The sequence below is a fragment of the Panthera pardus genome, unplaced genomic scaffold, assembly GCF_024362965.1.
Source record: "Panthera pardus isolate Hobbes unplaced genomic scaffold, ASM2436296v1 HiC_scaffold_8, whole genome shotgun sequence".
Lineage (NCBI taxonomy): Eukaryota > Metazoa > Chordata > Mammalia > Carnivora > Felidae > Panthera > Panthera pardus.
This window is the reverse complement of record NW_026527013.1, coordinates 36,604,872-36,627,440: the sequence shown is the minus strand read 5'-3', so window position 1 is coordinate 36,627,440 and position 22,569 is coordinate 36,604,872. Positions and strand designations below refer to the sequence as shown.

Genomic DNA, 22,569 nt, shown 5'->3' with positions numbered 1-22,569 from the left:
CAGGGGAAGGGCAGAGTGACAGAGAGAGAGAGAGAGAGAGAGAGAGAGAGAGAGAATCGCAAGCATGCCCCATACTGTTAGCACAGAGCCTGATACAGGGCTTGATCCCACGACCGTGAGATTATGACCTGAACCAAAATCCAGAGTCTGATGCTCAACTGACTAAGCCAAACACATGCCCCTGAACTGACTCCATTTCTGATCCTCATTTGGCCATGGCTTCTGATACTGTCCTTCTATGTTATGATATGATATGATCTATCTCATTTTTTAGGAGTTCTAATCTAATAACAAAAATCTGATCAGTGTACTGCATGCTTTATGGAGATTGTGTAATTTAATCCCTCAACCACTCCTTGCAGTATGTAAAATTATTCTACTCTTTTTATACAGTGGAAATGGAGAACTTGGGAGGTATTAATATTAGCTAAGAAAAACACTGACATTCTAACCTGGCCAAGTTCTCTCTGATTTGAGAGGTAAGAAGTCCTTTATTTTACACCTCCTGGCTGTATTTTATGGATTATTACAGGCTATTTGTAAATTCTTCTGGAACAAAACATGAGATAAATCCCATACAAACACACATATTTGAAGCGATTCAGGGACCTTGCTATGTGAATAAATACATGGTCTGACCTTCTGTTTTCCTGGAAGAAACCATTTTGTCAAGGAACTGCTCTCCTAATTTATCTGACTTGTAATTTCAGGGTTTCATAAAGCAAAGGCCCAAACGTAATTACTCTGAGTGCCCCCATTTAAGCCGTCATGTTTTTTTTTACAAACTCTGATGCTTGGCGACCTAACCTAGCATGTCCATAATGTCTTGTGTGTCTGCTTAGTTACTCACAGGCTTTCTAGGTAGGCCTTCACTGCTTTATGGCTGTTAAATATTCCCAGCTACATTTTAGTGCTCTTGGTCTTTTAAATGGGACATAAATCCTATGTTTCATGTATGAGTGCTTCCAGTCTGAATACCCATCTCTGTATCTCAGTCTCAGATGCTCCCTTAGGATTCTCGAGTGAGTGGCTGAAGTCATTATTGAGGCAAGAACTATTACTTGAAGAGTTGGCAGACTTACATTCTTCTACCTTGCAAGCAGCCAACGATGTGCTTTCTTTCATACACACTTGTGTATTTATCAAATTGAGAGGGAGAGGATCTCATCTATTGCCTCAAGTATTTTGAGGATTGAGTCAAGAGTTACAAAATTGAAATGCTGGTAAGGGCCAACCAGGCGGATTGCATAAGTGTACAATCAAAGCTCAGTGGAAGCAATGGGGAGGGAGGGGGCCTGGAGCAAGCTGGAGAACTATGCTCACTTGAATTATTTTTTAAAAAAATATTATGTTGGCCAAACAACACACACAAAAAGCTGCGTTTAGACCATGACGGGCTGCCATTTGAAAATTTCTAAGCACTGTAATGGAAGATTAGTACACGATAGGGAAACATTTTAAGGTCTTAGAAGTTTGACCACTGTGTCCAAGTGGATCTCTTTCTCTTTTTATCCTATTTTCCAATAGTCACTCTATTCCCTTTTGTAGTACTTATAAGTCTCTGTAATTAGTTTTTGTTGTGCATTTACTTGTTTATAATCTGTCTCTGTCTCTCTCTCTATCTCCCTCCCTCCCTTCCTCTTAACTTTTAAGCTTCATGAAGGCAGGGACCGTGTGTATCTTGCTCATGGTTGTAATTAGCAACACTAGCCACGGACAGGCACATAACCGGTCCTCATAAAAATTATTGAGGGGGTAAGGCAAAGAGTGTGATACATCTTATCATCATGTGACATATCTTATTCACCTTGGTACCCCCCAGCACTTAGTACCATCGTAGTGATGCAGTAAGTATTTGTTGAATGAAATTGTCGGTGATCTTGGTTCACCACAGATGGTTAGCCACAGCAAAGTGGTTTACATTGGGTGGGGCCAAGGTTTAGAAATAGATGTGGTCACTAGGCTGAGGATACATGGGCACTAGACCCAGCCCTGCAAGGAAATTCAGTAAGACAGAAAATAACCAGTTTTATGGATACTAATCAGGCGTGACTGGTAATCTGAACAAGCTGTGCACATCAGGGATGCCTAGTGATGGATAAAAATAGGAAAGCAAGGAACAATCTGTGTTCCCATGTAGAGGTGTGCAGTCTTGCCACAAGTAAGCCAACAGATGATAGAACTAAATCCATAGTAGCTGAAGGCTCAGTTCCTATGGTGGTAAAAAGGGAATGAGGAGATAAAGGTCCAACTGAGATTAAGGCATTAAGAAACCCTGTAGGCATCCAAAGCAGGTTTAGGATTTTAAATTTCCAGAAATGGCTGCAAGGTGTAGACTCAGCCTCACCATCCATGCAGAACAATCTCTGAAGCTCAGGTCAAGCTCACAGCAGCAGTAGTGTTGGTTGGTGTTGAGTTGCCTAATAAATTCACCCCCACTGAGGACGCCATTTTGCCAGTAACTGAGGGGCTAAGATCAGCACCCTTGGCTATAGGGAGAAGAGCTCCCAGTACCACCTTTCGTCCTGAGTGTCCTGTGATCCTAGAATGTTTAGTTTCCAGAAATGGAGAACCCATATGGGTTAATGCTTTCACATGATAGAGCAATAAAGACTTTGGTTGTAAATAACAGAAAGATCATTTAAAGTACCTTAAGGGGAAAGAGGAATCTACTGGTTTGCACAAACACACCGTGTAAAGGCAGGAGCAGAGCCAGCCCTAGGGTTTCTGCTTTCTCTGCCTGTGCTGCTGTCTGTGTGGCTTCAGTCTCCTCTGTTGGAGGTGGGCTTTCCCTATAGAGATCAGTGTAGCCTTGATGGTCAAGAGCATGAACTTGGGTAGTCCCACAGTCCAGGTATGCCCCTCATCTGTGCCCTTGACCTTAGACAAATTCTTTACTTGTAAAATGTGCATACTTAATAGCACCTATCATAGGTTATTGCAAGCGTGAAATAGGTAAACAAATGTAAAACCCTTAGCATGATGCCTGGTACCTAGAAGGTACTCTGTTGTAATTGGTGAGCAGCAGCTCTGGCTCATAACATAACAGCTCTGATGGCAGAGGGGAGAAAATGATTTGGTACACCAGTTCTGCTTAAAGACCACTTCTCTAGGAAGACCTGTCATTAGTTCAGCCCTTGACTGAGATACTGTCCATGTGAGGGGAGGCAACTTCTATCAAAAGGGGGGAAATTGAGAGATGAGGCAGAGATGCCTCTATCTACAAAAATTTGCAAATCCCCTTCCATACAGTTGGTGCTAAGAAGTGGCTGCCCAGCCATGGACTGTGTTTCCTAGCACTTATCCCCCCTACGTGGGGGTGGGGAGGTGGGAGGACATACCTGTGACTGGTCCTTGCTCATGTCGGGTGAGTAGAAATGCTGTATAAGAGCCAAGGCTCTGAAGAATTGCTTGGGTTTTCTCTGGGATTTCTCTAGGATGTAGTTAATGATGTGGACATTGGTTCTCAATCCTCATTACACATTGGAATCACCTGGTAATCTTTTTTTTTTAAGTATGAAATTTATTGTCAAATTGGTTTCCATACAACACCCAGTGCTCATCCCAACAGGTGCCCTCCTCAATACCCATCACCCACACTCCCTTCCCTCCCACCCCCCCCATCAACCCTCAGTTTGTTCTCAGTTTTTAAGAGTCTCTTATGTTTGGCTCCCTCCCTCTCTAACCTTTTTTTTTTTTCCCTTCCGCTCCCCCATGGTCTTCTGTTAAGTTTCTCAGGATCCACAGAAGAGTGAAAACATATGGTGTCTGTCTTTCTCTGTATGACTTATTTCGCTTAGCATAACACTCTCCAGTTCCATGCATGTTGCTACAAAAGGCCATATTTCATTCTTTCTCATTGCCACGTAGTATTCCATTGTATATATAAACCACAATTTCATCAGTCCATCAGTTGATGGACATTTAGACTCTTTCCGTAATTTGGCTATTGTTGAGAGTGCTGCTATAAATATTGGGGTACAAGTGCCCCTATGCATCAGCATTCCTGTCTCCCTTGGGTCAATTCCTAGCAGCGCTATTGCTGGGTCATAGGGTAGGTCTATTTTTAATTTTTTGAGGAACCTCCACACTGCTTTCCAGAGAGGCTGTACCAGTTTGCATTCCCACCAACAGCGCAAGAGGGTTCCTGTTTCTCCACATCCTCGCCAGCATCTATAGTCTCCTGATTTGTTCATTTTGGCCACTCTGACTGGCGTGAGGTGGTATCTGAGTGTGGTTTTGATTTGTATTTCCCTGATGAGGAGCAACGTTGAGCCTCTTTTCATGTGCCTGTTGGCCATCTGGATGTCTTCTTTAGGGAAATGTGTATTCATGTTTCCTGCCCATTTCTTCACTGGATTATTTGTTTTTTGGGTGTAGAGTTTGGTGAGCTCTTTATAGATTTTGGATACTAGCCCTTTGTCTGATATGTCATTTGCCAATCTTTTCCCATTCCGTTGGTTGGCTTTTAGTTTTGTTGATTGTTTCCTTTGCTGTGCAGAAGCTTTTTATCTTCATGAGGTCCCAATAGTTCTTTTTTGCTTTTAATTCCCTTGCCTTTGGGGGGAATCACCTGGTAATCTTAACAAAACTAATTACAGGCCTAGTTTTAGACCATTGGTTCCTAACTAGGGGAACTTTTTGCCCTCCCACCCCACAAGTGAGCATTTGTTAGTCTGAGGACATTTTTGGTTGTCACAACTTGGGTTGAGGAGTTCCTGGAATCTAGTAAGTCAAGGCCAGGGATGCTGCTGAACATTCTACAATGCACAAGACATCCTCTCCTAACAAAGCTTTGTCTGGTTCAAATTTTGTCAAGGTTAAGAAAACCCTTTCCTAGAGGTTGGAGAGCCACAGGCTAAGAGACCAGATTCAGGCTGAGTGCCAGAATTACTGCAGCAAATGGGAGCTGCCTGTCAGTCTGGAACACCCACTGTGGAGAGTTACCTTAATGAAGAATAAAGCTTTCTTGTCTTAAACCATAAACCATTGAAATTTGGGGTCTCTTGGTGACAGTAGCTAGTGTAGCTGTAAATAACAAAAGAGGAGAAATGTGCTGAAGACATTGTAATTATTTAGTTTATGCAATGGACGGATATCATATTACCGTCTGCCCAGGTAGAAATATTAACTTGTGGACCACTGTTTTGCTTAAAATTAACCAGTAATTCACAGCACAGATTTCCCTAATTAAAATCTCCCAGATTAGTATGCAGTGATTTTTGTGGCATGGGAATGGAATATGAGTATTTGCTTCGTATCCCGGATGGCAGATATTTGGGTCTGACCTTTCTAAGTAGGTTAGGTTAGGTTTCAACTCAAAATTTGTTTTATTTAGTATTTCCTCTGTTTTAGTCAGTAAATGTTAAGTTAATCTTTCACATCATCTTATTCGTTATTGTTTGTAATGAAGACAAGTTGGATTTGTGAGGCAAGAGAAGAAAAATTGTTACAGATGGTAGCTTTAGTAAATATTGTAAAAATGCCAATCTCTTGAATCTGTTTGACTATGCAAGTCACTGTGAATGTTTTGAAATCAGATAATATTGACACTCCTCAGGGATTTTGTTATTTCAGGAAATTCAGAAAAAAAGAGGCAATACTACTCTTAGTGTGAGGGGCTTCACTGGGGCCCATATCTGCTCTAGGAGTGACCCAGGGATAGATAAAAAAACACTGAACCCTCTGGCCATGTTGACTGATTGGTACCCAAGTTGGTCCAATTAGGGCCAATCTTGGGACCTGTTCAGGATCTGTCAGAAGAGGACATGTTTCTTTTTGTTGGTTTGGAGCTCTAAGGCTATCAGCCGTGAGCCGCGGGCAGCTTGCTTACTTAAGGATGAAGCCAGCACAAAGAAAAGCATAGGTAAAGATGAGGAAAATGAGAGGGGGTAGAGAGGACAGATAGATTAGGTTCTAATGACATCATTTCATTTGAGTGTCTGGGCCAGGGTATCAAACCCCACCTCTAAGTCAATGGCACTTTCACTAACCCAAGCCAGTAAGTCTCCCTTTTTGCTTAAGCCAATTTGGGTTGAGTTTTTCTGTTGTTTATTTCTTTCTACTTTCAAGTAGCATGGGTGGGATGTGTTGATTATATCTGACCCTTAGGAGCTTCCATCTTCATTTGTTTTGGTAAATTATATTATTACTACTGATTATTGGGCTCCTTTGCCAGTAATGAACTTGCTCCTCAGTCATTTCCATGAAACTGGCATTGCCTATCTTGTGAAAGGAGAATACTTCTCTAACTCATTGATGTCAAGTCTGGCCATGCCACTTGCTTTGGTTAGTAGGATGTGGGAAGAAATGACGGGTGTCATGTCCATGCAGAAGACTTAAGGGCTGTCACAAGGGTTTGCCATTCCCCCCCCCCTTTTTTTTCTCTGCCAAGTGGCCATCAAATCCCAGGATGATACCTAGAATGGAGAAGATATTTGGATCAGAGCCTCAGCTGACCCATGGTGGACAAGTAACATGAACAGGAAATACATTTATTTTATTGTAAACCACAGATATTTTGGATTTGTTGTTACTGAAACATAACCTAATAAAAGCTGGCTAATATACTTACTATTTTTTAAATGCTTGCCAAAGTTTTTAACTGAAGAAAAATCTAGAGCACCTATAATATTGTCATTTATATCCTGCAAGTTATGAAAAAAGAATTTGGGATGTCTCTCTCTCTCTCTCTCTCTCTCTCTCTCTCTCTCTCTTTCTCTCTGTGTGTGTGTGTGTGTGTGTGTGTGTGTGTGTCTCCTTTTGGTGTTCATAGCCCTATTATATGCAGTGGTAATCAAGAACATGGGCTTTAGCTCTGTGATTTAATAACTGGTAAGTTCTTGGGCACCTGGCTGGCTCAGTTGGAAGAGTGTGTGACTCTTGATCTTAGGGTTGTGAGTTCAAGGCCCACAATGCATGTGGAGATTGCTTAAATAAATAAAACATAAAAAAAGGTAGTAAGTTCCTAAACTATTCTGAGACTAAATGTCCTCCTTATAATAACAATATCTTCTCATAGGATTTTTGCACATACAGAGCTAAACACAGTGCAGAGTACGTAGTAAAACACTGAGTAAATAGTAACTCTTATTCTCATCATTCATTGTAGAAGACAGTACCCCGATGAATGCTTTTTTTCTAAGCTTATTTATTTATTTTGAGAGAGAGAGAGAGAGAGAGAGAGAGAGAGTGCAAGCTGGCGAGAGGCAAAGAGAAGAGAGAGAATCCCAAGCAGGATTTGCACTGTCAGCACAGAGCCCAACACAGGGCTTGAACTCACGAACCAGGAGATCATGACCTGAGTCAAAATCAAGAGCCAGAGGCTTAACCCGCTGAGCCACCCAGGCGCTTCTTTTTGATGATTCCCTTGGGTGGGGTCCAAGGTAAACTTATTAACCAGTATTAAACACCACTCCTTAACAGATGGCATTCTGGGGAGGCCCCCAAGACATTACTTTTAAACTTGCAGCCATGCCATTCCAGGAAATCTTAAGCGGGGAGAATGCTTTAGAGAACGTTGGATGGGAGTTGAGGTAATATCCTGTGAAGTGGGATAGCCATTTATCCCCTGGATGTCTTTGTGCTCTGAATTTAAATGAAACAACTGCAGAGTTGGTCCTTAAATGAGAACTGAGGACACCAGAATCTAGTGGGTGCCCTTGAACATTCTTCATTTACTAGTGGTATTTGGCAACTTTGTTTTGCTAGAGTGTAAAGATTACATTGGTTGAACTCATTTAATGTTCTTGTAAAAGAGGATGAGGAGTTTTATGACAGCAGTAATTCCTAGGGCAAATATCTCTGGGTAATGAAGAGTAGGTCTTTTGAGTGATTTGGTTGAAGTGTGTGTGTGTGTTTGACATAGAAAGGTCCAGAACATGAGACCTTATGAGGAAAGGAGAAACTGAGCTTAGGACCTATTTAGGAATTGTGGCTAGTTCCAGTGTCAGAGTAAATTTATTTAATTACTTAGTTAATTAATTAATTAATCATTTCAGCAAATATTGCTCTCTCTGTGTTCAGGTATTGAGTCAGAGGCTAAGAATATAGAGACTCATTCATTCTGTTATTCATCAGCAAATACTTATGAGCACCTGCAATGGTGCCAGGCACTGTGCCCGACACTTGGGGATACAATAGCAAGTGAGGTCAGGCAGTATCTGCGACCTCATGGAACTTAAAGTCTAAGAAGGAACAGAGGTGATGAAGTCATCACATAAATGTGAAGTCAGGTGAGGATAATCACAAGGAAGGAAAGTGAGAAGAACTGTGAAGATGTTTATCAAAGGGAATGCCATCCTGTCTGATGGTGTCAGGGATATGATATGGCCAGATTTGTGTTTCAAGTGAGTAGTCTGGTTTCAATGTTCAAATGGAGATGTGACAATGAAGGCAGAGAACCGGTTAGGGGGCCGCCGCAGAGGTCCCCAGCAAGAACTGTGGGTGGCCCAGACCAGGGAGGTGATCATGGAGACAGAACTGGACTGATATCAGAAACCTTCAGGAGGTAAACTGCATTGAACTTGGTGAAGAATTGAATGAGAAAGAAGAGGGAAGCGAGGTCGAGAGTAACGTCTGGGGTTTAAACTTCCCTCCCTGGCTTCTAGAACCTGATAAATGCACCATGAAAAACAATATGAAGTATATGCCCCAGCATAAGCAAAATTAGGGCAGAGTTAAATGGGGTGTGATAAAATGTCTCTGGCAGCCTCGTGTTTCAAGATTAGAGTCTAATGTGTTTGTTGCATAGTCCATGGCCAAAGTCAACACAAGCACCCGGATTGTAATGTACCACTTGAGGACGCAATTTGAATATTCCAGCCCCGGGTCTAACTGTGAAGTCAAGCTGTTGTGTGGTCCTGTAATATTCTCCATCCCATCCCACCCCTGAAAAAGCTCTGTGCTCTTTTCTTGTCAGAGCTGTTTGCAAAGCCTGAGGGATGTCACATAACAGCATGCTCTTCAAGGAATTAGCTTTGCAATTTAATGAAGAGAAACTTTTATGACTTCAGCTGGCTCAGTGTTTATAGTTTCTCAGACTATACTATAGTTAAAGCTTGGTTATAAAAGCATACATGTAGACTCATGTAAGTTATATAACTTATAACTCTACAATATATAACTTGTAACTCTTGTAAGAGTTAAAAGAGTAAACACTAGGCACTTGTTAGTATCACTTGTGAATTAGAAAACAGACTTAACAAATATTAACTAACTTGTTTATGGACTCTTGGGGACTCATTATTGTTCAATGCTTATATTTATACCCACAACTTGTTCCTTTGACAAATATTTTTTGAGTATTTACTGAATGCTATGACTGTTTCAAGTAAACAATATAATAAATTTCTGGTCCTCACAGGGCTTATGCTCTATTTGGGAAGATAACAAAGCAAAAACAACTAATATAGTATATATACATATTTATAACATGAAGAATAAAACAGGGTGATGAATGTGGTAAGGCACATTAGAAAAGCTGCTTGTTCAAGAAGTCCTTTGTGAAGGGAAGATATTTGAGCTGAGGCAGGATTGATGACAAAGAATTTTGGGGGCAGAAAGCATTTGGGGTGGGGTAAACAGCAAGCGCAAATGCCCCGAGGCAGGAAACGGCTTGGCACACTTAACAACAGGAAAGAGAAACCCATGTGGCTGGAATGTCTGAGCCTAGGAAAGAGGAGTCTCCTTGGGGGGCAAGAGATTAGAGGCTCTTTAGAGCCCCAGTGAAGAGCTTGGATTTTATTCTAAGTGCAATGGGACGCCATTGGAGGGTTTTAAAGCAGAAAAGTCACGTGATCTGAGTAGGCGTTAAGAAGATCCTTCTAGTTCCTGAGTGGCAGGTGAGTAAGGTAGGTACCCCAGAGTAGAAGGAAAGTCTGGTGGTTTGGGCCCTCATTTTAGAAGAGAGATAACAGAGAAATGGGTGAATTTTCTATATCTCTTGGATGTGAGCTGACAGGGCTTGCTGGTGAACTACATACAGGAGATTAAAAAAACCAAACAAACAAAGAAACAAGGGCAACTTCTGGGTTTTTGATCAAAGCGATTAAATCATGAAGCCCTATACTGAGGATTCAACCCAGACCTCCTTAACATTCCAGCAATCTCTTTTGAAAGGCAAGTTATCTAATTGCCTGTTCTGGTGAGGAATTCTTCCTTTTGAAGTGTTATCTTATTATTCTATCTCCAGGAAGCAGGAAGAAAGAGAGATTGATATTTATAGGGTGCATTTAAATTCAGGTTTGCCTGCCCCAGATGTCTGCTCCAAGCCTTCTGACTAGGTTAGTAATAGCTGTGGAGCACTCCCTCTGCCACTGATAGGGTCTGCCTTAGTGTCCAATTCCTTAGCTCTAAAGGAAGACAAAGAGGTTGACAGTATTGGCCTGACTGGCCTTCTTGCAGCCCAGTGCTGACTTTTGTTTGCCGTCTACTTCCTGGATCTGGTGTCATGACTTGCCCAAGAAGACTTTGCATACATGCTTGGTAGCATGTGTTGACAGATTGGCTTCCAGAAGGGAATCTGGACTGTGTTCAGGGGCATCTGACAGTCCTTAGAGCCCAGAGAATGACAGTCTGGCCCCTTTGTCTGTCTCCTTGCTTTCTGCAGTCAGAGGCCAGGCCCCAGCGCTCAGTGCTGCGGTGGAGCTGGGTCACCACTGTGGTTTGGACAGAGAGCGAGGTGGGGCGAGCTGTCCTCAGGCTGCTCCGGAGTTGGCTTTAGACAAGAGACTAAGGTCAGGCATGTGGTCGAAATCACACATGTGTTCCTGGCAGAGTTCGCATCAAGCTTTATGAAAATATTTTTTTATAACTTCATCTGTGCTTAACAATGATCATTTCTTGGTTAGAGATGCAGGGAAGGTCCTTGGGATATATTCTCACTGAGGATGGAATTCTGAACTCTGACACTGAGTAGGTCAGCTTTACCCCTTCAAATTTTGTAAAGTCTCTTGTTTGGGCCTAGAGGAGAGTGTCAATCAGTCAGGATCCTGGCGGGAAACAAGATTCTCCTCTGATGGTTCAAATGTAAGAAAATTAATGAAGGAATTACTCTCAGATGTGTGGGCAGGACTAAGGAAACAAATAGGGTTGAGGTGCCAGGCTAGCAGCAGGGTAAGCTGTCACCAACCCCAAGGCGAAAAGGGACCAAGGGCAGAACTGTGGTTACCTGAGCCAGGTGGGACCAGAAACCATCGAGCAGGAGCCCCCAGTAGGGGATGGAGTCCCTGAGGGAGCAGTCACTGCAAGGGAAGTAGCCCAGAGGTGGGAGGGAACAAGAAAGAATTACCCACACTCTCCTGTCATCTCCTGTCTGTCTGCCAGGAAATGGAGGCAGATGGATCATAAGGAGCAAACGAAGACCCACTAGCAAGAGAGGAAATGTCATTCTTCACTCCAAATCATAAGATTGTCACTGTCTTTAAACACATGCACGCATGTAGGCAGGCACACCTCCTCCCGAAAAGGAAGTCCAACTTTGTATCTTCTCTTATTATTTGGAAATGTATGTGTAAGACACAGTTATATTTTTGGTTATGTATCTTCTAATTTAAAAAAAGAAAACAACTTCCTTGGGGCACCTGAGTGTCTCAGTCAGTTAAGTGTCTGACTTCGGCTCAGGTCATGGTCTCATGATTTGTGGGTTCGAGCCCTGCGTCGGGCTCTGTGCAGACTGCTCAGAGCCTGGAGCCTGCTTCAGATTCTGTGTCTCCTTCTTTCTCTACCCCTCCCCTGCTTATGCTCTCTCTCTTTCAATAATAAGTAAATGTTAAAAATTTTTTTAAAACTTCCAGCAAACCACAATTTGCATATTTACTTGTAAATTGCTTGTTGTGCACAGTAGCATGGCAGGTAAGAAAGAGCTTGGGTTCTGTAGCTCAGGTTGCTGTGAGCATTACCTGAGCATCTACAAAGCCCTTAGAAATGTGCCTGACGCAAAGTAAGCAAATGGGTTATGTTGCAGTAGAAAACATGTCCCAAACACAAGCTTTAAGGGTGAGACAGAAGTATATAAGCAGAAGTCTAATGTGTATTTCTGTACCCCACCTTGCACACATCGTTGGGGGTGTATGCTCTCCACCTTGGAGACCAACAGTTAAGACTTAGTATTTGCTACCTAGCAGACTGTGCTACCTTGAGTAAATTCACCTCCTGCAACCTTACTGGCCTCATCTGTGAACTAATAGCAGTTAATAGTGCCTGCTTTATAGGGCTGTTGGAGGAATAAATGCAGTACATCCGGTCACTTAGCCCAGGCCCTGCCTGGCACGTCATGAGTACTCAGTAAAATATTACATGTGATTATTGCTGTGAAAGTCATGGTCATTGTGTTTAAATCGGCAAAGAGGAAAAAATTCATCCTTAATCCTACAGATTCATATAAGATCACTGTAAGAAATACGTTGGCATATTTTTAGACCTTTTCATAAAGATTCCATATACATAGACATATTTTACCTAATTGAATCATTGTACATTCTTCTGTGGACCTATTTTTTTTTTAATTTTTTTTTTAAACGTTTATTTATTTTTGAGACAGAGAGAGACAGAGCATGAACGGGGGAGGGGCAGAGAGAGAGGAAGACACAGAATCGGAAGCAGGCTCCAGGCTCTGAGCCATCAGCCCAGAGCCCAACGCAGAGCTCAAACCCACGGACCGCGAGATCGTGACCTGAGTTGAAGTCGGACGCTTAACCGACTGAGCCACCCAGGCGCCCCTCTGTGGACCTATTTTTAGTGGCTATGTAACATCTTACAGGCTCAGAATAATTTATGCACCCAACCCTATTGTTGGTTATTTATGGTTTCTTTTTTCAATTTTCTTTTCTATTTTAAGCAACACTGTGATGAGTAATATTTTTAACAGCTTTATTGGGATAGACAGTTGACCCTTGATCAACACATGTTTGAACTGCACAGGTCCACTTGTACATGGATGTTTTATAATACAGTACTATAAATGCATTTTCTTTTCCTTGGGACTTTCTTAATATTTTCTTTTCTCTAGCTTGCTTTAATGTTAGAATACAGTATATAATTCATATAACGTACAAAATATGTGTTAATTAACTATTTATGTTATTGGTAAGACTTCCTTCCAATCAAACATAGGCTGTTAGGGGGGCCTAGGTGGCTCGGTTGGTTAAGCATCCAACTTCAGCTTAGGTCATGATCTTTTGGCTCGTGGGTTCAAGCCCCTACATCGATTGGGCTCTGTGCTGACAGCCCAGAGCCTGGAGCCTGCTTTAGATTGTCTCCCTGTCTGTCTGCCCCTCCCCCTGCTTGTGTTCTGTCTCTCTCTCAAAAAATAAACATTAATTAAAAAAAAAAAAAAAAGTAGGATTTTAGTAGTTGTGTTTTGGGAAAGTCAAAAATTGTACTTGAGGGGCACCTGGGAGGCTCAGTAGGATAAGCATTGGACTCTTGGTTTCAGCTCAGGTCATGATCTCACTGTTTGTGAGTTCGAGCCCCATGACAGCACGGAGCCTGCTTGAGATTCTCTCTCTGCCTCTCCCCTGCTCACGTGCATTTGCTCTTTCTTTCTATCTGTCTCATAATAAATAAATAAACTTAAAAAAATTGTACTTGGATTTTTAACCTCGAGAGTTTGGCACCCTCAACCCCTGCATTTTTCAAGGGTCAGCTATAATTTACATACCATAATATTCAGCCATTCAAAGTGTGCAATTTAATGGTTTTCAGTGGATTCAGAGTTGGGTAACTGTCACCAAAATCTAATTTTAGGGTATTTTTGTCACTCCAAAAAGAAACCTATACCCATCATAGTTCTCCCCCTCTCCACTCCTCCTCGACCCAGGCAGCCATTAATCTACTTCCTGTATCTCTAGGTTTGTCTAAATTCTGGACATTTCATACAAATGACATCATATAATATGTTGTACTTTGAGACTGGCTTTATTCACTTAACATAATGATTTTGAGGTTCACCCATGTTGTAGCACTATCAGACCATCATTTCTTTTTATTGCTGAATATCCCATATTATGGACACATTTTATTCATACATTTGTTAGTGATGGGTTAGTGATTCTGGTTGTTTTCATGATGGATGATGATCTTATAAATTAATCTTTGTACACATCTTAATTATTTCCTTTGAATACATGTCTAACTATGAAAATGCTGGTTCAAAGATTATGCACATAATTTCTAAACTTTCAAATATCCAACACTTCTGATCCAGTCTATCATTTGAACACATTAATTACTTCTATTGTCCATTGAAGGGTCACTGCTCTTCATCTTTTGAACTACAAAACTTTTCTTTTGTGTTCCTGTGACACCTGGAAGTATTTGCTACTCCTGATTCTCTACAGAACAATCCCTTGTGGATTCTATCCTCTTGGGTGCCTGAGACTCTCGTGGGCAGTGATATTCCTAAAGGGAGCTAATTGTATTTACTTGTATCAATCTTTATCCTTTTCTTTTTTTAATTTTTTTTTTTTAACATTTATTTATTGTTGAGAGACAGAGACAGAGCATGAGCAGGGGAGGGGCAGAGAGAGAGGGAGACACAGACTCTGAAGCAGGCTCCAGGCTCTGAGCTGTCAGCACAGAGCCTGATGTGGGGCCTGAACTCACGAGCTGTGAGATCATGACCTGAGCTGAAGTCAGATGCCCAACCGACTGAGCCACCCAGGTGCCCCCATCTTTATCATTCTCAACTAGAAACTCCCTGTAGTGTGGCATTAATGAAAATCAACAGAGACCCATCAGTGGCAGATAGCCTCTTTAAATTGTTTCACTTCGCCCTATTTTTAAGTAACTTTCTGTCACTATGAACCTCTTGAAAGTGGTTAAAATCCAGAAAAATTCTTAAGTCAGTGGAATTGTGACCCAAGGTTTCACAGCACACAGGCAGCCGAGTATCGTTAAGCGCATCATCTTATGTCAATGGACTTTTTCCATCCTTTAAGAATTTGAAGATAAGTGAAAGTTTGTTTTCTACATACTGTGGTTTTTAATCCAGCATAGCTGTTAAACTCTTGGGGTGGCCACCTGGGTAAAATCTACTCACGGCTTTCCCTTATTATGTGAACGGATCCTGCAGCGAAGGCAGCTGGTGAATAAACACCAAGCTTAAGCCTTCGTCGGTGTGAATCCTGGATAATGTTTACAAATAGAATGGTCTCTGCAGCAACCAACTAGCAACAGATAAGAGAGCCACCTCATTTATAGCTGCGTTTAATCTTTCCAAAGCCAGAAACATATTTATTGAATGATGGTGAATAGAACAGCTTATTACAGCCTTCACCCCTGGAGTCTCGTTCTCCGCTGACCTTTCTGGTCACAAGCAACAAAGGTGATTAAGATACTTCGTTCTTTGTACAAAGACCCATTGATGGCACTCCTCCAGGCTCCCGGATGTTCTTGTCGGGTTTACCTTCATCTTTCCTCCACTGCGTCTTGGAAACAGCCCCACGCATGTATGAAACTGCTGGCCTAGAAGAGAAAAAAGTGTAGCAGGTACTAGTAAGTGTTTGACTTCTCTTACGTGTCACTTAGGACAGGCATTTTTATACAGGCTATCTAATCTCCACCTCACAACCCCCGCCCCATGCAGTAGGTGCTGTTATACCCATTCCAAAAATGAGAAAGTTGAGGCACATCTGCTCCCTGTCTCTTGGCTGCTGAAGTGTGAAAAAGTTCTAATTCAGTACAGACTTCCTATGATTTCAGCATAGGAAGTGCATTCATTTCTGAGAGTAAATAAAGGTGACTTGATTTGCTAAATTCTTTCCTGTCAGAGATAGTGCCTGCCTTGGTGGCCAAAGCCTTTTAAAATAAATGCTGCAATGTTATATTTGCCAGGATGAGGTGTTCAGAGATAATGCCTCTCAAAAAAAAAAAAAAAAAAATGGGGAAGTCCTATGATCAAGAAATTTGAGAACTTTGAGGTTAAACTAAATGACACAAGATTCTTGATTGCTGACCTTCTCAGAGACTCGAATATAGCACGTGCATTGTGAGTCACCAAGGTGGGTAGAAGATAAATACTTTTCTGTGGGACACCAATTAGCATTTTATTTAAAAAATTTTTTTAATGTTTTTATTTATTTTTAAGAGAGAGACAGACAGCATGAGCAGGGGAGGGGCAGAGAGGGAGGGAGACACAGAATCTGAGCTGTCAGCCCAGAGCCTGATGCGGGGCTCAAACCCATGAACCATAAGATCATGAGGCCATCTGAAGTCAGAGGCCTAACCAACTGAGCCACCCAGGTGCCCCACCAATTAACATTTTAAAGAGCTGGTTTTTGTGACGCACACAGGGTCAGAATGAACTTAATGGCCATTCCCTTTGGGTTTAATTTTTTAATAGATGCAAAGCACACAAAGGTATTTAGTGAAAAAAAATATTTCTCACTTTAACCTTTGCTTCTGAGATTCTCTTGAGAGACAGCCATTGATTTCAAGTCTGAGATATTCTATGCATGTGCGACCATGTTTGTATGTATGTATGTGCATGTATGTTTGTGTATGTTTCAATTTTGAGCACTCTATATACATTTTTCTGTGCTGTGTTTATTTTAAAATGTTTATTTTCTGAGAGACAGACCATGAGCAGGGGAGGGGCAGAGAGAGAGGGGATCAGAGGATCCAAAGTGGACTCTGCACTGATGACAGTGAGCCTGATGCGGGGCTCAAACTCACCAACCATAGATCATGACCTGAGCCAAAGTCAGACGCTCAACACTGAGCCACCCAGGTGCCCCTGCACCTTGTTGTTTTTTTTTTAATTTAATATATATTAGAAGTCATTCCATATCAGTACATATAACACTGTGTCATTTGTTTTAATATCCACGTAGTATTCTATTATGGATGTGCCCTAGTTCCTTTAACCAGTACCCTTACTGATGGACGTGTAGAATATCATATTTCTAATTTTTCCTACTGGAAACTGCTGCAGTGCGTGCCCTTGTACATATGTCTTTGTCACCATGGTGCTTCTTGTATCAGCCTTTGATAAAAGCCAAGGGAATAAGAATGTAAAATAATAACAATAATAATAATAACAAATGACTCTGTGAAGTCAAAATGCCACATGTTTTCAGTCTTTTGATCGTCTGGCTTGATCCAGAAGTGTTTAGAGAATTTAGAGTTCTGGAGACTGTAGGTCCAAGTCCTAAAAGAACATGTTGTCTGAAGTTGTTTAAAATAGAAGAAACAAAAGATAGATGGCGTTTTGAGAGAGAAGAAAAATTCAGGTTTTTGAAAAATTGTTTCTCTTAGACAATGAAGAGGTTGGGAGTTAATAATTGTATGTGTGTTCCTGCTCATGGCAAAATGAAACTTGAAGCACGAAATGTCTAAGAACAGGGATTTCCTACATGCATAACCTTTGATTTTTGATTCAAACCTTACAGCAGACTGCTTTCGTCACATTGGTTCAGAAGCATGAGTTTTGCTTCCTCACTGTCTTGTACTGGATTTCATTTCTGCCAAAGAGCATTTACCTCTCAGTCCTTAAGCCTTGTTTTTCCTCTTGAACATATTTCTCCCTTTTCTTTTTTGTGTACTGAATAGAAAAAAAAACCAACATAACAGAGAGTAACTTCATGTAACAACAAATAAAATATTTCTTCTTAAAATGATGTGGAGTCTAGTTGGAATTATGCTATAGAATTTGATGCAAGTCCATCTATGTTTTGTTAAACGGCTTTATTGATCATGCCCTCCATATTTTTTTAATCAGTTTGAGCAACGGGGTTCAATCTTAGAGCATGCTGGGCAAATTGCCTTGAGGCCAAATTGCTATTGGGACATCAGTTAATTTAAATATATTTCACATCAGCTGGTCCTCCTTTGGGAGAGCACCAGTATGCTATAGCCCCTAGTCATCACAAAGTGCCATCACTGGAGGTTAGGCACTCTGTGTGTGGTATCTGATCATTTATACAATATGTTCAGCATCATATGATCCTCTATTAATAGGTGGATCCCGCTGTTATCCCCATTTTATCGATAAAGAAACCAAGGGACAGGATAAAAGTAACTCCTTCTGCACCGTCCAGCTGGGATCTCATCGAGCTAGAATTTGAACCCATTGTTATAAAAATCTTGCCCAAATTAGAGATGGCCTGAATCTTTAGGTCTTAACTTGGATTCTTTGAAGGCTGAAGAAATGTAATCAACTGTAAGAGAAGAGGTTTTATCCTTCCTCCCGTCTAGTTATACCAAGCAGTGTGGATGGTCCGCAGTGCTCACAGCCCTGTGCGCAGAGCAATTTGTTCTCCTACATCTAAGCAGGCCTGGCTCCAGAGTTGGCCCAGCTCTCTGGGTCAGAGGCCGGAGCAAGCCCAATGACACAGGTGACTCTTTCACGGAAGGAGATGCCCTGACCCTTTTGTTAACTCCCCTGGGACAGAAGTCATCACTTGCAGTGATGTGCAGTCAAACTTGCAGGTCAGTTAGATGGGCAGGCCCCTCACCATGCTCTAATAGAAACAGTCCCCAGAATTTTCCCTGGAGAAGTTTTACAAACATTAGCTGTTCCCTCTCTGTGTTCTCCTTTGTTGGAAATAGTTAGAATGCTAGAACCCAGCGTAACAGTAAGTTTCCGGATTTCCCCTTTGTGTCAAGCGGCTGATGCAGCGTCATTAAGTAAATCCTGAGTATTAAGGCGTTTTCAGATCGTAAAGAGGAATTTGACCAAAGGATTCCCAGAAACACAAATCTCATTTGATTCTTAATGCTGTGCTCCTCACCACTGCCATGCTGTGGGCATCTGGTCATTTGCAGTTTGTCCTATGGGCAGAGTAAACCCTTCTACCACAGGAAAAATCTCAAAAACTTCATATAAACAGAACAACACCTATGGAGTGCCAGGAACTGCCAGATGCTCCATATCCCCATAAAGACAGATTCCTGGCATCGTTTCACCAAGGACACACTGCCAGCTGCCCAAACTCAAACCAGGATTCAGATGCAGGTCTTGCACACCCTTGCTTCTGTATGTGGTCATTGCCCCTGCTCAGCTGCCTCCCCAAACAAGCAAGATGCAGAAATCAGAGACCAGAGGGAGTCTTGATTGCCAGGTTCAGGTTCCTGCCAAGGCAGGATGTAATTGCAGGGCTAAGGCTAGAGCCTATGATAAGCGGATGCTAAACTTGTTTTTGGCAGAACATCTGGGATGTGTCAGGGTTAGGGCAGAAGTGGGGGAGGAAGAGGCTTAGGTGCAAGGATCCCTTCGTGATCTCTGGTCTCCTCTTGCGTGAGCATGAGGACATTTCCTGAATGCCAGTCCTCAATATTTGAGCGGTTGGCTCAGATATGCTCTGGGTCTTTAAAACGTTCAGGCCCGGAGACATGGTTACAATAGCATGAGCTTTTTTGCTGTATCTGAACTTGGTCTTCATCTCTCTGGGAACCCTGGTTTGAGTTACTTGGATGTGATGTCTTTCATGATGGAACAGCTAACTTGTGAAGAGGCTGCTGACGTTTTTCCTATTGACTATGCTGTTCACCAATACTGTCCCAGGTTAGAAAGGCATCAAGCACCAGTTGAATGGCTTTGTCTTTGTAACTTTAGCCCTGTTTTCTTTCTTTTTTTTACAGAAGAGAAATCAATAGATATGTTACTTTTATATAAAATTTCTTTCATTCCTATCATTTCCTTTCTTTTGATTTTCTTATTGTCCGGAAGAATGTTAGGTGAAGATATATATACTCTTATGTTTACAATTTTTTTCTTTTTTCCCTTTCTTTCTCCCTCTCCCGACCCAGCCACCACCTCTCTTTCTCTCTGTATTTCTTTTTCAAAGATTGAAGGGCTTGATGCTTTGTGGCTACCCGCACAAAGGCAGCTATAAATTTGAGAAACTCCACGATCTGCCATGCTTCATTCTCCTCCTTTGTTTCCCAGAGTGATCATCATCGTTTTCTCTGGGTAATCGCTAACGGGAGGACTCCAAACTAAAAGGAGGAACAGAGCACAACACTGGGTGGCTTCCTGACACCTATTGTTGGAGCCCAGCTTTGATTTTCTTTTGCTTAGAAGTGTGGGCTAGCCTCTGTTATTTGCTTTTCTCTCCTCTCATCAATCTTGCTTGAGACTCTAGTTTTACTGAAATACATTGTCATCAAGCCAGCCAGGTGAAAAGGAATCCATTTTCCTGAAATCATTCTTTTGGTGAGAGGCTTTCTGTGTAAACAGATTGTAGAGTAAATCCTTGCTGCTTTTCAGGGTAACTGGGGGGTGAATGAGGGTAGAGTTTTGGAGAGGAGGAAAGCTTTCCTTTTTTTACTCTATTGTTTCCTAGTGAAATGGGGAGACCCTGGGCCCTAGAGCCTTGACCCAGCCGATTCCAAAGATATCATCGAAGGTCCTTGATCTCCTCACTAGAAAGAATTCAAGCACAAACACAGCACAGCGAATGAGGGACACAAATGGAAAAGTTTATTAAAGCAAAAGTACACTCTCCAGATGTGAGAGCAGGTGAGCTCAAGGAGAGAGAGAGAGAGAGAGAGATGTGCGCCCCGGGGGGTTAGGTTTTTATCTTTCATTGACAGTTGTTAACCAGGGGGTGGAATATTCACTACTTAGGGCAGATATTTCTTGGAAGCAGGGTTTCCCACTTTTTCTTCCTAATTTGGTCAGGGGTTTCCCGTCATGGTATCTGCCATCTTGGGCCTGTCTGGTGTGACCCACCTTCTCATGGACTGCTGCCAGGACAGGCCTCTCTGACTTTCCCAGTAACTGGCCGTGACTTCCTTGTTGCTGGCCTCCAGGCATCAGGTTAAAACCTAACTTAACTGCTTACTCTGACATGATTACAAGGGCAGAACCAAGCATCTTAATGATGGCTCCATCTGTCTTAAAAGTTGGGTAGCTAGCAATTCTTAATTACAGACTTCATGTGGTGGAGAAAGCTAGGGCCCATCTCCTCCCCTCAGGGAGCATAAGCTCTAGTATATCCATAAACAAACAAACACAACTATGAATATGGAAATAAACACAGAAGCCAGCTTAGGGACAGACGCATGCCATGAAGCAAAACGGGTGGAAGGTGGTAACTGTGGGCTGCTTGGGCTAAAGATACCCAAGTCTTTGCTTTTGTACTGAACCAAAATGGTGGGAAAGGGGCAGCCTTGTAAATATCTGGGAGAAAAGCTTTCCAGGAAGGAAGCATCACTGCAAGTGCCTGAGACATGAACAGGCATGTGTTTTGAGAGACAGGAATATGGCAGCTGTTCTGAAAGATAAGAGGGGTCAGTTCGTGGTGAACAGAATGAAAGCATTACTGACAAAGGGAAGGATTGGTTCAGGGACCTAAAGAAAGAAGACTAAAAATAATAGAAGTCCCTGTTTGGCTAGTAGCACTATATGGTGCAGATGTACTTTTTAAATAGCTTTAGTGAGATGTAGGGGCGCCTGGGTGGCTCAGTTGGTTGAGCATCCGACTTCGGCTCAGGTCATGATCTCACAGCTCGTGAGTTCGAGCCCCACGTCGGGCTCTGTGCTGACAGTTCGGAGCCTGGAACCTGCTTCAGATTCTGTGTCTCCCCCTCTCTCTCTCTCTCTCTGCCCCTAACCCACTCGCATTCTGTCTCTGTCTTTCTCAAAAATAAATAGACATTAAAAAAAATTTAAATAGCTTTAGTGAGATGTAATTTACATACCAACATCCCATGGAAAATGTTTATACATTTGAAATGTTACCCATTTGATATATGTATGGTGACAGTTCGGTGACATTTAGTATATATACAGAGTTGGGCAACTGTTGCCATAATCTTACTTTAGAACATTTTCATCATTCACTAGAAGAAATCTAGTGCCCATAAGCAGTCACTTTCCACACTCTCAACTCCCACTCCAGACCTAGGCAACCACTAACCTACTTTCTGTCTCTGTACTATTCTGTCTCTTGCCTATTCTGGACATGGGATCATACAATCTGTGATCTTTTCTGACCTCCCTAGAATGACGTGTTTGAGGTTTTTCTATGTTGTAAGGCTGTATTTTATAATATTCCATTATATGGATATACCACATTTTAGATAACCGTTCTTCAGTTAGTAGACATTTGGGCTGTTTCCAGTTTGGGGCTATTACAAATAATGCTGCTGTGAACATTTGTGTACAAGTTTTTGTGTGGACGGATGTTTTCATTTCTCTTGGGTTAAATACCCAGCAGTAGAATTTCTGGGTCATGTGGAGACTCTATGTTTCACATTTTGAAGAACTTCCAAATTGTTTTTCACACTGACCATGCTGTTTTACATTTACACCAGCAATGTGTGAAGGTTACAATTTCTCCATATTCTTGGTAACTCTTATTACTGTCTGTCCTTTTGATTACAGCCACTCTAGTGAGTGTGAGGTAGTATCTCATGATTTGAATTTGCATTTCTCTAATGAGTAATAACGCTGAATGTTTTTTTCATATGCCTATTTATTTGGGGAAATGTCTATTTAAATCCTTTGCCTATATTTTCGTGGGGCTATTTTTTTATTATTATTATTGAGTTATAGGATTTCTTTTTACATTCTGGAGGTACGTTCTTTATTAGACATATGATTTGCAAATATTTCTCCCAAGA

The 22,569-nt window shown here is 41.8% G+C and overlaps 1 protein-coding gene and 1 long non-coding RNA gene across 9 annotated transcripts in view; one reads left to right on the top strand and one right to left on the bottom strand.

Annotated features, from left to right (window-relative positions):
* Positions 1–22,569, top strand: part of FRMD4B (FERM domain containing 4B) — a 318,608-nt gene that overhangs the window by 38,564 nt on the left and 257,475 nt on the right. Inside the window, exon 1 of one of the 7 annotated variants that reach the window (XM_019469746.2) lies at positions 15,098–15,325. The exons of 3 other annotated variants lie outside the window; for them this stretch is intronic. The gene's annotated coding sequence lies outside the window, so the exon portion shown is untranslated. Of the gene's footprint in view, positions 1–15,097; positions 15,326–15,378; positions 15,496–15,888; positions 16,002–22,569 lie in introns of those variants that run through there. 3 more of the 7 variants (XM_019469745.2, XM_053897791.1, XM_019469747.2) reach the window with 3 other exon arrangements.
* LOC109279026 (uncharacterized) overlaps positions 15,374–22,569 on the bottom strand; it is a 64,184-nt gene continuing 56,988 nt past the window's right edge. For both annotated transcript variants that reach the window (XR_008420656.1, XR_002085961.2), the window contains one exon: positions 15,374–15,465. This is a non-coding gene — a long non-coding RNA (uncharacterized LOC109279026). The remainder of the gene's footprint in view (positions 15,466–22,569) is intronic.